The 13,386-nt window shown below is 31.0% G+C and overlaps 1 long non-coding RNA gene across 1 annotated transcript; it reads right to left on the bottom strand.

Annotated features, from left to right (window-relative positions):
- Window positions 1–1,644: 1,644 nt before the first annotated feature.
- LOC134261739 (uncharacterized) lies at window positions 1,645–12,927 on the bottom strand. The gene is made up of 3 exons (XR_009990877.1): window positions 12,879–12,927; window positions 6,229–6,402; window positions 1,645–1,722 (listed from the first exon to the last, which is right to left on the bottom strand). It is a non-coding gene; the product is annotated as an uncharacterized LOC134261739 (long non-coding RNA).
- Between the last annotated feature and the right edge of the window lie 459 nt (window positions 12,928–13,386).

Here is a 13,386-nt window from a genome sequence, read left to right as displayed (position 1 = left end):
GTGAATTGTATTTAAATGTTATATATTGCAAAGGGTTGCTGAAAGCGTTTGATGTGAAAGTCCTTGATTTGAATGCACCAAACCCAGGAATCATAATTCAGAATAAAATAAAGGTTTTGCGCAACCGCTCAATGTGTTTGTACTGGAATTCTTGAAAACGTCAAAAGTGTTTATGAATATTGATTTTTTTTCTTTTATTTCAGACTGTTTTTATTCCAAATAAATATCGTCTTATAAAAATTTAATTTTGGTTATATATAACGTTATCTCGGGGGTAGAAATATTAAGGACAGATGATACAAATATTTTTTTTCTTTGAAAAAGATTTAATATCATGTCACAAGTTTAGAAAAGTGGATGGTTCTGAGAATTTTTTTCTCCTAAGAACTTGAATATGAAAAAGACTTGGAAAATATTAGTAATATTTCAATGAAAGAACAAATATACAAAAAACAAATTCAGTAAAGGTTTACAAGTGAAAACATATTTCAGAATATGTTACAATGGTGCTTAAAGTGTAATATAAACTTAAGAAAAATATACCAAGCTAGGTGAATTTCATTTTGATCTTGTCTTAAAATTCTTAGTCCTTATCGTTTGCATATAGAACATTGATCTATGGAAATTCTCCATAAAGGTTTCTCTTGCGTAGACATTCTTTTTTGTATATATCAGCCTTTGAATACTTTGTTATGTAATACAAGCTCACTTTCGACTCTAGATAATGAACCTTTTCAAAGTAAAGTTAGCTTTGGTCATTTTTAAGAGTTAATAAAAGTTAATTAAAATCATAAATGTAAAAAAATTCCTAATCTAAAATTTTGTAGTACTAGTGTACTTTATTATGAATAAAATAACTCAATAATTTTATCGAAAGTTATGATATTATTCAATATTTAATTCTACTTAAGGGCAGATGATACAAACATTTTTTTTTTCCTTTGGATGAGAAAATTTCATGTCACAAATTTAGAAAAGTTAATAATTCTTTGAAATTTTTCTCCTAAGAACTGGAAAATGAAAATAAACTTTGAAAACATTAGTAATATTTTACCGGTCACGGTAGCCTAGTGGTAGAGCGTTCGCTTCGTGATCGGGAGGCCCGGGTTCGATTCTCGATCGCGGCGCCGCGTCATACCTAAGACGCAAACAAAGGTAGTGACTGTTCCTTCGCCAAGCGCTCGGCACTAGAAGTGAAAGTCACGGGTCTTTCGGATATGACCTTAAAAACGATAGGCGCTGGCACGATAAAGAACCCTCACTGCTCAATGGCCCTGAGTGCCGAGTATAGGTCTAAATTTGAAGCGCTTCACCGGCATTCGGTGACGTCTTCATATGAGTGAAAAATTTTCAAGAGGAACGTTAAACAATATACAATCAATCAATTATTAGTAATATTTCAATAAAATCGAAAATATAGACAAATCACACTGAGTAATGGTTTACATTTCTCATATAATTATATTTTCAAAGATTATTTTCCAGTTTCTTTGAGAAAAATATAAAGAATTATCCACTTTCCTTAACCTTTGACATGATATTAAGTCTCATCCAAAGACAAAAATGTCTGTTTCATCTGTCTTTAAAAAAGGAATTACGCATGATACCTTTAAATTGTCAGTACAATTTTTGGATGCCTCCCATAAGACTCCATATAATGTGTCATCATTGAAGCCGATCAAAACGTCGTTTAGAGAATATTTTCTATTGCTACAGCTGTGGCTACAATTAAGAAATAAAATGTACTTTTAAAAAAATGCTACTCCGAAACTATGTTGGTATTCCATATAAAAGATAAACATACATGTATATATCGTTGTTTTTTACCTTTTTAAAAAATTATATAAGAATTGTTTTCAAAAGTTTAAGGTACCCCGATCCTCAACCAGGAAGTACAACTATTTAATTTATAATTTAATTCAAAAGTCTCAAAATGGAGCATAAAAATTAAATCTTTTCATGCAACAATTTTCATTATATACCTCTCAATGTGCTTCAAGGTTCTTTAACGTTCCCAGAAAGGATTAATAAAAAGTCGAAATTTTTACCCCGTAAAAGCATTTAAAATTACATATATCAAGAAATTGATTTTTATTTTATCTAACAATAGATACCACTGGTTTTTCAAATGAAATAAGAGTGATTTATGGTGCTTTGCAATGACAGAACAATGTGCATTGTAAAATGAACGAAGCAAATAAAGAAATTAACGTACATTATATGTATAGAAATTAGGACTGGGCAATAATATCGATATTTCAATAAACTGCAACACAATGACAAAAAAATATCGTATCGCAATATGATTTTGTAATATCGATATATTGGCAATATGCTTACATTAAGGTATTTTGTCATTAAAGAATTATAAAAATGGATTTATGAAAGTGTTATTAAGCCAATTAGTAAGTCAGAAGCTGTTTTGTGGAAACATTTCTGAGAATAACTGCAATGAAATCAACAACACTTTTTACATGTTGGTTACTTACATATGTATCATGTTAATATGTACATTCTGCATGTAAATTTTTATAAAATTAAAGTAAATATAGTTAGAAAATGCCATTTTTATGACATTGAAAATATTGCAATACATATCGCAATACAGTTAAAAATACGAAATCTCGAGCCAATACCCAGCCCTAATAGAAATTGTGGAATGTCTTCAAAAGCCTGTTTTTATTTTGAAAATGTGTTAATCGATATCGACCAAATTTGAATTGAAAAGCAGGTGTTATATTCGTAATTTCTGAAAATATATCTAAGGTTTTCTATTTTTCACTATATGATATGATTTACTTGAAAGATGAAGTGTGGAGAATTATTGTGAGTAAAAACACGTCACTTTGAAAATTTAGAGACATTTTTGAGAGCATTTTCAATTAGTCAGTGCTTGATTTTCAGAATGAGGATCGAGTACCTTAAACTATTATCAGATTAACAGCACATTTAATTATTATATTATAGTATCTTTATTTTGTTTATGAAACATCATCCTATGAATTTATCATCTTTGTGTTTGTTTATATTTCATTTATATGAAAATCAGATCCATTTATAACAAGTCATTTCAGAAAACATATATACAAAGGCTTTAAACAACTGCAATAATATATTGTTATAGGGTATATGATGTCGGCCACCGATAATCATTGTATTTTTTACACTTTCAATTCAAAACATTTTCACAAAATGGCAAAATAAAGCAGTGACGAGCAGTGATCAATCCTCTGAAAATATGCTAAAATTATCCCATGTCTCCTACTACCGTTGATGTCCATAGCATACTATACTAACTAAAATTATTTACAGATATTTTATAGGTCATAACATTGGAATCAATGTCTTCTTCACGATTTCATTAATACACCGTATAACGAATTCTTTGCGATTTTATTCCTTAAAGGTAGCAAAAAAAATTTTGGGTTTTCAATTTCTGCGCTTGCACCATGCCGCAAAAATATTTACGGGGTAGAGTATAGGATCATCAAGTCTAGTTGATCGATGATTAAATCGTGGCAGGGACATGTAGGTAATGAATTTCCCGCGGAGGGAACGCAGTTTATCTGTCTTACCTGAATATTACCGTGTTGTGGTAATTCACGACGGTGCCCGGGAAATACGGGATCCGTGTTGCCTTTAGTGTAACACAGTCACTTAGACCTATGAAATTTTACTTTGCTACATCCGCAATTCGTTATATCCGTATAAGGAATCTTTAAATTAAATTAAATACTAATCAAATATCTTTGAATACAGTTTTATTTAACATTATGTTTTTATTTAAAAAACAATCTGTATTTTTTTTTTCATTTTCTGCAATAAAATAAATTCCCTGAGAATATAGCACTTTTTCAGTAAGTATTTTACGAAATTCAAGCGTTGAATCTTCAGTTTGAGCACTTCAAATTTAAAGAACTTAATAATGCATCGTCCAGTAAAAGGTCACAACATGTGTTTTTCAATTTGAGGTTTATGAATAAATTCTGCCAATAAGAAATAAAAAAAAACAAAGTCTACATAAAGGAGTACGTAAAAGGGTTAGTAAATGCAAGTTTTGTCGAAGCTATCGTTTAATTCGTAAACATGCGATTTGTCGACTTGTGAAATGTAAATGGCACATTCGTGATTTGAAAATCATGAAAAGGAATAATTGGATGTTACTGGATTTTTTTTTAAAATTTATTCATACCCTAACATCATAAATAATCTTTGTTTTAATATTTGAATTAATAGTCTATCAACATATTTTAATGGGTTCTATTAAATGAATGTTATCCAATATCCAAAATTAATCAATATAGATATTTGAGGAAAAAAAATATCCTTTTACTTCTTCACTTAATTTGAAATTGTCTCAAAATCCCCAACGCAGATAAAGTATTACATCTGAGTATTTCACATATAGACTGCTAGCACCCAAAGCATTCACACTTGTATAAAACAAAATAAGACCCTCCCCCACCTGGAATTAGCTACCCGGTAAAAATATCTGCCTTTAAGACAATGGGGGGGGGGGGGGCTTTAAGGATGGCAAGTCTATTCATTGCTTGATAATATAATCCTTTCCCAAATTCGTCTTTCCAAAAAAAAAAAAAAATTAAAGAAAGACTGTCGGAATGTTTTAAACTAATTTCTTGTCTGTCCTTAATTAAGTCTGTAAATAATAATTACATGTATATAAAACCAAGTGTGACAAAAGAATCTTGCTTTGTCGAATTTTTAACCATATCCATACTCTGAAATATTTTAAAAGACATATTTTTGATGATATATTTTATATTTATACTGAAAAAAGATTCAGTTATTGACCGAGTAATGGGCCATGAAACATGGAGCATCAAAACTTCATTTTGACACTGTAGGGTTTTTTATTTGTCACTCAATATCTCAAAAATAAGTCTAGAATCCTATTAATACATCTTTTATTTAAGTATATGGAACATACTTAATTAGACAAACACAAAATGCGAAAAAAAATTGAACGACAGGTATTTCCTCAGCTAAAAGTCCTTCATCTCCTTTATATTGTGACAGAACACTTGAAAAACTATTAAATTATGAATAAAAATTCACAATTTCAGGGCTAGTATTTATGAATTACATAACTGGAATTTTGAACCCACTGTCTTTCCGATACACAGGTAGTGCCTATTGGGATTCCAAAAGCTTGATTTAGGTCTATAAAGACTACATAAATGTTGTCAATGAGGAACTCAAGTATCATTTTAATATCATCTTCAATTACTCATGGTAAGAATTTTGTTAATATCCACACACGAGGTACAGAAGTTTTCTGCATCTTTTTTTTATTGAAATGACAAAAAAAATGCACCAGAGCTAATTGTTAAGATCATGAACATTTTCTTGCTCACGTGCTTTTTAGAGCTGAACACGTTGTGTGGTTTAGAATTTGATCCCTGATCGTAATCTCTTTTATTGTGAAAAATTATATATTTTATTAGCATTTCACACAAAAATTAACTAACAATCTTATTTCGTTTAGAAGTTATAAAAATTTTTAATTTTTTGGCGGGTTTGATTGACACATCCTAGCACTTTCACAAATTTTAACTTTATTCTTAATCTTTAGGAAAAGTGGCAATTTGATGTGTTTTAATAAGAAATATTAATTATTTTAAACTTTTATCAAGAAAAATAATTTTATTCAGAGTAGAATTGTTAGAAAGCAAAACACCTTCACAACTATCGTCATTCCGAACTAAGAGATGCGTGCAGAGTTTAGAAAATCGAACACACTCGTGTTATGTACACAGTTTTTGTAAACAGGGCTCGAGTTCTGTTATTGTGTATATTTAGAATTCACCGGGTGCGTTCAATCGTCACAGTCTGCTTACTATAACTGCCCGGACTGACAATATATTGTGTGTTTGTTTTGCTTTCGAACGTGTCTACTCTTAATTTTCTGGATTATAGTATTAATATTTTTCATTTATACAAAACGATATTGCCACCTTTTCTAAGGATTAAGAATAAAATTCAATTTGTGAGAGTGCAAAGATATGTCAATTAAACCATCCGAAAAATTTGAAATTTCAATATCTTTTAAACGAAATAAGATTTTTAATTAATTTTTGTGTGAAATGCTATTAAAATATATATGTTGTAATATTATAGAGAAAATAATAACTTCAAATCTGTGTCCAAGTACCTTTAATCTCAAGCACACCAATTGCAATATTGTTTCTGATAAAGTTTGTATCTTACCTATCAGTTTGGTTATTTGAAAGATGCCTAAGAAAAGTGGTCAATTCCTTGCTATGTGACTCTTGCATTGGAGACATATGGTACTTCCAGGATAATTGATGCTTTTCAAGTCTGTTTATCAATGGAATTGGAAACTTTTTGTACACTGCATCGTTTGTTGCAACAAGAACTAATCTATAAGGACATAAGAAACAAAGCCATATTTATCAAAAACCTGAAACTCCTTTTTTTTAAACAAAAATAATTAGTATAATTGTTTTTATCTATAATTTATTTTACTAAATATCTCAAGATTATGCAGATCAGCTTCAGTATTAAGTTTAAATATCCTAGATACAAGCGTTAAGAGTGTCCATCCCGAATGTTAAAATATAATGACAACCATTTCATAAATACTATTCTTTAACAAACATGCATTTGGATAATAGGTTTATTCCCACTTAGCCAAAATTCTGAAATTCCTACACAGCCAACATTGTTCTCACCTGAGTGATCACCTGTGTATAGTCTGTTTTAGTTAACATGACTACAAAAATGACATTTTTTCCCTTGAAACCAAATTTCAAATGGATTTTGTCATAATTATTTTGTTATATAAATAAAATGTATTTCTAGGTCGAAATAACTCTTGTGATACGAACATGTTTGTCAGTTACTCTACGAGAAAGGGGCCAATTCGGGGGAAATAACATGAAAAAAATATCATGATAATATTATCATAGCTGTTTCAAATAGACAGTTGAACAACACATTTCACTAAGGGATACATCTGAAAAAAAAAATCTTTTATCGTTTACTTTTTATACCAATCTCAATACAGGGAAACATCTCAAAACCGCCCACCCCCCCCCCCCCTGGAAACCGGTTCTCCCTGAACATCGGCCAAATTTATAATTCCCGGCAAAATTCTTAACATTTCTTTACACATAAATTCTCATAAAACCGGCCATTCCCTGAAAACCGTACACCGGCCACTTTTCCAAGAACAAAATTTAAGAAACATAGGAAATTTCCCCTCATCATACCGGCCGCTTTTTGATTGCAAGAAATTAAATTCATTGGCCAGAGGAGCAATAATGATCGGCCGGAGGTGTGAAAAATAGCCTAGCCACCAGAAGTCAGAGGTGTGAAAAACTGAATATGGCCTCTTAGGGTTTTCTATTGTTTAACCGTCTTGAAGGGGTAGTCATCTTGCCAGATTACTTAAATGGTCGATCTAAGTTGTGTACATATAATTATGATTAACAAAAATTAAACTTGAATTAATTAAATATCAAGCAACAAATAAATTTAAATCACAGAATGAAACAACAAATTATCGCACGCCATATTGCATCATCTCTTTAAATAGACATAAGCGGCCTTAAAAATAGACATTGTTACATAATGCTAAGATTGATTGATTGTATACTGTTTAACAACCCTCTCCAGAATATTTCACTGATATGGAGACGTCACCATTGCCGGTGAAGGGCTGCAAATTTGGGCCTTTGCTCGGCACTCAGGGCCATTGAGCAGGGAGGGATCTTTATCGTGCCACACCTGCTGTGACACGGGGCCTCGGTTTATACGGTCTCATCCGAAAGACCGCCCCATTTAGTCGCCTTTTACGACAAGCAAGGGGGTACTGAGGATCTATTCTAACCCGGATCCCCACGGGACATAATGCTAAGAAAAATCAAAGTACTGAAAGCACTCATGGGAGTTGAACATGGTGTTAAATAAAATCTTTGATCGGGAGGTTATCTCAAATACAGACAACTGTTTCAGATTTTTTGAGTTGCAAAAATCTTGAGAAAGACATTCAGAGACATTGAATAGCTAAAAAATGCAGGGACCATAATGCTTGCCTGCCTACATTAGTCCATTTTTATTATTTATTTATTAATCGGATTTCCGTCTATCTTTTTGTAACGCTTTAGGTATACCCATTTCTTATCCGCATCTATTCTTACACCACTGAACGAAATTTTCATAGAATCTTTATTACATATAGCCGTTGTGCACCTTCTATTACTTTTTCATCCTACACATATTTTGGGTTTCCCATTGCAAAACATGGACACTGTCATTATATTCATATTAGAGGCGCGGTTGATCATTTATATAATTCACTGCTCACAGTTTTCAAATTTGTAATGTATTTTTCCTTGGCACCTTTACCCATGTGTTATGAAAATTTCAGTTTCGCAGGAATAATATCAATGTTGATAAAATGTGGATTTTAACACAGCATCCTTTTTAGAGCTAACAGGTTTGTTATATAACACTTCTCTGTGAATATAAATGTATTTCAATTACATGAACATTATACATAGAGTATACCAGGACATCAGGACTCAATCTTTTTTAATATTGTGAAGAAAAAAGCAATACCACGTTTAAAACAGATATTTAATGACCAAACATAAAAACAGTGGTATATGTGAGAGTTTGTGTGCGTACGAACTATCTGGTATGTAAATGAGGTTTTCCTTTTATTAAAAAAATATACTTCATTTTGTTGTTTTTACGAAATGATTTTACGAAAACATCAGTGTCCGTTTTTTGGTTTTATCATTTATAACAGAGTACTAGATTTACCGCTTTTGGCATGTGATACTGCTGATTTAGTAATAAATACGCATGTTTCCTAAAGTTTTTATGCATTAATGAATTCATTTAAACCAAGAAAATGTTCATGAAAAGTTTGAATAAATTCTGTGCACCGGTAAAAAAGAAATTGCTAAAAATCCGGGACCGTCGGGCGTCGGGACGACTAGATTTACCGCTTGCCGTTAGTATGTAGAGTTGTCGATCGTATCTTTTTCAGTGTATGACGCCACACAAAAAATGAGTTCCATTACGAAAAACTTTTGAAGTTCTTTATAATTTAGTTTTACTTTGAACGAAATCTAATATTCAAAATAATATACTTTATCATTATTACATTAACTTGCATTTCAAATTATGAAAATTAGATCAATTCAGGAGAAAATGACAGGAACTATTTGTGGCGGATGTTTATGCATGTTTTCTGTTGAATATCATCGGAGTAAATCAGCCGACACAGTAGCCTCGCTTTCGGCTCTATATAATCAACACAAATTACTGCGCATGTTAAATACGTGATGACCATGGGAGATTGAACATAGTTCAACTCCCAAAAATACTAGTTAAATGTTAACCAAAATATACTTTTCTTAATTAAAATAAGAAAAGTATTGCTAAAAAAATGTTTTAATTATTTACTTTTCACTGAAGTACAATTTTTAAGCGCTAAGCGCGCATGCGCAAGCGATTTATAGGGTGTCTTCAGATTTTCACGATCTTTTATTCAACGCCCTCTACCGACCGCATATATCATGGCTGCACTCAATACCAAAGTTCCTAGTAAACTTACACGTAGTTTAATATACCGGTATATGCATCATGTCGCGTGATGCAAAGTGTTATCCAAGAATTCCAAGTAGGATTACAGGATTTCAAACTTAGCATAAATATTTATAATGTATATTATTTAAGTGGCTGCTATTCTTGTTCAAATTCGGTATCTGTACCTAATATCCATCTAGCACTACGATCTTGAACGCACTCCTGACCCGCCCTCTATAAATAATGATAATTATGTAAACAAATGGTTTCTATTAATGCCTTTGCAAGGGCTACTAATGCTGACCTTATTTATCTCCGTGGTGTAATATGGTTCCTTTTTAAGGTGATGAGATGTAAATTATGTATTTTAATGTTGTATATTATGTTCTCAAAATGACGAACTATACGGAGTGATATATAATATATCGCTGCTGAGCAAGTTATTTAACTCTATTGAGCCGTCTAACAATCCCGTACCCTCTTTCCGCTACTTTAGTGTAGGAGTTATCATAAAAGGTGTTAATTGGTACAGTCGATATTAATATGTACGGAAATCCTGCGGTAGGGGATAAGGGCGGTTCTTATCTCTGAACAATATGGTGCGTATTAATAAGTATACTGGCAAACACTCATTATGTCACAAATGTACATGTAATCTCTGTAGTGGTAATTCGAAAACTAATGGCCATACATGTTAATAATTATATTAATACCAGTACCGAAAAAAGATTTATGCACACATGTATTTAAGTCTCATAAGGTTTAAAATATCAATGAGTATTAAAAAATCAAATTAGAATTAAATCATTTAGAAGCATAATTCCATAAAAAATTATTTATTAAACTAGCTTCTATATCTAATTTGTATCCACATTTTGTAGTTTAGTTACATAATCCACATATTCCAGTGCACTATCTGCTCGAACCCCTTTACAAACAGTTTCCAACATGCCATAGCGTCGTGTTCTATAAAATCTAATGAAAAATCTAAATTTATGTTTGAATTATCAGACGAATACGTACAGCAATGTTTACACAGATTTTGTTAATTTAAATGAGTATGATTTTTACTTATCTGTTCTTAGGGGTACCCATGACCAAGTATTAGACAAAAAGAAGTTTATGTTAAAATGTTTTTCATTTATAGTTTTTAGTATAGTCACTTACAACGACAACGTGTATGAAATACAAACATGAGGTTGTTCTTTTTATGTTTTCAGACAGCGTATATAAACTATATATACTTGTTCTATCCATATATTTTTATCTTTTTTCTTTACTTCTCATTGATGTATATTTGTTGTAATTGATGTGTTGTAATTCAAATCTCAAAATGGAGGAAATAAAGAACGAACGAATGAATGAATGAATGAATGAATGTGTGTATATATTACAAGGTCCTATGCTAGGAATTTTAATTTTGTAAAACCTTATTTAAATAAATTTAACTTTACAAATATTAATGAAGAGGATTATAAAATATTAAAATATGCTAAAAACAGTTCAAACAAAATATAATGCCATTTTAAAAATCGTTAATTCATAATCCTAATATATTTTATCATTAAAGATGGAACAAATAAAAAATAATGACTGATTTCCCCCTGTACACTTTCAAACTAAATAGACAGATCACCCCTGCGGCCGATGATAACAAATAAAGTCGCCGAATTTAAAAAAAAAAATACAAAAAATATTGTTCATATTCTTGAGAGTAGAATTAAACATTGTTCAAAATTCCATTCAAAGGTTTTGTGTTCTCTACTTTACATTCAAGAGAAGGATATCAGCAACATTTTTTGTATTCAAAATTTTTCACCCCACCACCCCACCTGCCAAAAAAGAAAACAACAACAAAGAAAATTTTCCAGCTAATGCAGAGTATTATACCTTATCTGAAATGAGGTAAGTCAGAAGAAAAATATCAGACTGTAATATTGATATAAATTCAATTTTATCGCAGAAACATGGATCCAAAATGCAACATTTTGTTAACTTTTTTTTCTTCATTTTTTAGACTTTATTAAAGTAACAAACCTTACATTCGGTTTTATTTAACGTAGCAGTCAAGGCGATCAAGAGTCGGGTTTAGTTGAACCATGCTAAGCGCTTCCCAGTACATTCAGTACTTTGATTTAATGACGTAAGCGATACACAGATATATGCAGTATACTGTATAGAGTAAGAATCTGGTTTATTTCTTCGCATACGGTTAATAAAGTAACTTTCCATGTTTTTTTCTGTTTTATTTTTTAATTTCTTTTTATAAAAATCAACATGTACATGTATGATGAATATCCTCACTGATAATAATTTATTTTTTTTAGACCTTAAGAATACATTACTGTCTACTTATTATTTATAGCATGTTGACAGATAATTATAACGAACACCAATTATATATTTTTCCTAATATCTGTCACATATTAGTTCTGGAATTCTTCAATATGATAGATTCTCGGGAAACCGGCCACCCCTCTAGTCCGGCCATTTTATTCAGTCCGGTAGCCGGCCGGTTTAGAGAAGTTTTACTGTATACCATTGGCTTTAAGACAATAGATGCATAAACAAGACCTATAAGATTAACATGAATTGAAACAAGATCTATAATTAGTTTTGAATAAGCTACCGGTATAAAGTTAAAAGAACTGTGTTCACCCGCTTTCTGCTGCTTTGTTGGTGAAATGCCATTTACATGGCATATTGTGTTAAATATAACGCCCTCTCATATGCCATTCAGATGTTATAATAAAGTTGTTTTTTTTTTAATTTGGTCAGGAAGGTCAAGGTCAAAGGTTGAGAAATCTGTGATTGCTTAAAAATATCTTATTACAAGAAATACATATGAATAAAAATACTCGTGTATTTAGAAAGGCCTTGTCACAAGTAATACACAAGTATAATACGATAGCCCTATGTCTTCTCATTCAGAAGTCATAAACAAGGTTAACTTTTTGAAAAAAAGTCATACTTCAAAGTCAAGATCATCTACTAATTTGCTAAATCTTTTTTTTATTATAAACATATGTTCTATTGTAAACAAAAACAAGGAACGAGAGTTGTTTACATTATAATGAATTTTATATAAGTTCTCTATCTCCTTTGTAAATCATCAGATGATGTTCAAAATGTTTGCTTATCATTAGAACTGCCTTAGTTTAGAATTGTAATAATTTTTATTGGAAAAATTAAACTACAGTTGAAACTGTGTCCATTCCCCTTGAGATCTTTCATCAGGGCATCAAGCTACGTAGGGCAACATAACCAATTAATACAACAGTATTTGGAGATTTTACCTGAAGTCTGGATGAACCGAACATTTTACTCTGTGGGTTCCTAGTCCAAGGTCAACATATCTCTTTGAGTCCAATTCCATGTAATACTGATGTAAAATAAATATATATGTGTTTATATCATGCAATGAATCGTAAGAAAATAATGCTAAGTCAATTAACAACAAGAAAAAAATATTCCAAATTACCATTAAGATATAAAAAACATTACTTACCTATTATTCACCTCAATTTAACGGGTATTTTTCAAAATTTATTACCTGATTCATTACATCGTATAGGCTTTCGTAGATATTGTCCAGGTTTATCAGGATTACAGTCGATGGAGTTCCCATGTATACTTTTACTTCATTTATCTTTCTGCAAATCTAATAAAATAAATTAAATTGCTGTATTACCAGTTATCTTAGAACCTAGCAAAGTTCTCCCCAATTGGTAAAATTAAACTTTGGAAACTTTAACTGTTGTCCTCTGAATCTACGAAAATTCAAAACTTCTCACTTTTAGTTAA

Source organism: Saccostrea cucullata, unplaced genomic scaffold (genome assembly GCF_032062105.1).
Source record: "Saccostrea cucullata isolate Sc308-1 unplaced genomic scaffold, CSIRO_AGI_Scuc_v1 ctg399, whole genome shotgun sequence".
Classification (NCBI taxonomy): Eukaryota; Metazoa; Mollusca; class Bivalvia; order Ostreida; family Ostreidae; genus Saccostrea; species Saccostrea cuccullata.
The sequence above is the reverse complement of the archived record's forward strand: the minus strand, read 5'-3'. Positions and strand labels throughout refer to the sequence as shown.